Source organism: Condylura cristata, unplaced genomic scaffold (genome assembly GCF_000260355.1).
Source record: "Condylura cristata isolate star-nosed mole 26May11 unplaced genomic scaffold, ConCri1.0 scaffold00022, whole genome shotgun sequence".
In the NCBI taxonomy this organism is placed as follows: Eukaryota; Metazoa; Chordata; class Mammalia; order Eulipotyphla; family Talpidae; genus Condylura; species Condylura cristata.
In genome coordinates, this window is record NW_004567123.1 from 6217441 (window position 1) to 6219470 (window position 2030).

The window sequence follows — 2030 nt, forward strand, 5'->3', positions numbered from 1 at the left end:
GTTGGGTACCAAATAGGTTGCCCTTGCTTGGGCTTGCCACTATGTTGGACAAGTCTTAAGCTGCAGCAATACTTAGTAATATTTAAATCTTAGCTACAATTCTAGATGTGTTTAAGGCCATGATTAGATCTCATGTTATCAGGTATCACTGCCTTTAGGGGCAACATACCTACCATTTCTGAGGAACTAGGTGAATGGACAGGAAGGAGACAGCTAGGCAAGGCAGCGTGGGACTAGCTGCTGCTGTTATACAGGTGCAGTGCCTGGGGTCGCACATGAGGGCTGAGTTCTAGTTTGGTCCCTGGCCAGTGGAACTGACCTACATACGGTGCAGAACTCAACCTGTCACTCCTGTTTCCTTTAGCAATGCATTTCAGTAAAGCTGCCTGTTCTGAACCCCACTCTTTGGCCTACACCCCAGTTCTCCACTTAAAAAATAAACCAGAAAGGTGACCTCCTGTGGCTCTCAGCAGAAATGGATGAAATGGGTAAACCACAGCTACTGAGGAATATTCCAAAATGAAGCTGGGCTTAAGCCAACATTTCAAAATATTTTTAAAACCTTTTAAAATGTCTTTAAAAATAGGTGAATTTGGGCCACTTCAAACTATGTGGGTAGCATTTTGTTGGAGTGCCTGTAAAGCTTGAGTGAGAAATGCTTTGAAACTGGGTTGGATTTTATTGGGGCTCTTCAAAATGAATGAGAATGCTTGGAAGGTTGAAGATTGCTTTGAAAAACCTGCCTGAAAACTTATGGGAAGGGATATGTACACACATCCTTTGGACCCTTTGTTAAGGTATGCTCTCCTAGAGGAAAACAAATGAGCATGGTTTTTACAAGAAAGGTCACCTGATAAGGAGGGTGACTGCATTGTTAGCGCACACTGAATAGCCTCATTTTGTTGTTCTAAAGGAACACCAGGAGATGCAGATAACTAAGCTCTGAAAACCTTGATAGTCATTTTTTGGTAGGTCATTAAGTTCCTTAATTTCCTGTCGGTCAGCCGATCTCCCATCTTCAGTTGTCCCACCCACATTTTTCTGGGTGTTTCCCATTTTCCTTGCCCACCTTTTAGGGTTGAGATTCATTTGAGATAATGCTTAGTAAGCACATTTCTAAACTCTTTTTGGAATCCCCAGCAGGTATGGAAACAAGTTCCTTGCACTGTCAGCCTTTTGCCTGTAGGCGGCAGAAGTGACCCAGGGCAATCTCTGAATCTTCTCTGGGTATAACAGGAAACCAGAGGCTCCTTCATCTTGTAGTTGAAGCGCTGATAGAAGGAAATGTCATAGGATCTGAGATTTCCAAAATAGGGTGAAATCCTCAGGTTGTCCCCTCCTGGATTCATGTCAACCTCAGATTCCTGATAACCCAAGCAAACCTTGAAATCTGCCAGTTTTGGGAACTTGCCTTGTACAACTGGAGTCAAAACAGCCGTGAGCTAAGTGGGGCTCAGACCTACGGTGCTTGACTGCTAGGAAGGAAAGAGGATAGGACCATAGCTAGGCGCCAACATGAAGCACAGCTGGGACTGAAATGTCCAGCACTCCACCAACAGGACTCTGCCTGGGTGGGCAAAGCAAAGTGAATCATCACTGTATGTTTGCTGCCATTCAGAGGCATTTGCTTTTTAACATTTTAACTATAAATGCAATATATAGAATTCAAGTAATACAAAGTAGAAAGTAAAACTTTCTTCTGTTTTACCATAAAAGTTACATGTTGGGGCCTCCCTGGTGGTGCAGGTGTTAATGTCACCGTGCTTTCATGCTATTGCCGGCAGGCCAGCCCATCACTGCACCATGAGTTTGAAATAGCCAAGGAACTGACCCACATGGCGCAGCAGACCTCTCCTGTCTCACCTGCTTCTCAGCAGTGCATTTCAGTACATCTGCCTGTTCTGCTCCCCCACTGTCTCTGGTGAATCCTTTTACCCCTGTATCTCTGGCCTACACCCCAGTTCTTGCATGCATAACAAAAAAAATTTTTTTTAAGTCTTAGATATTTCTAATTTCCCTCTCTCCTCTCC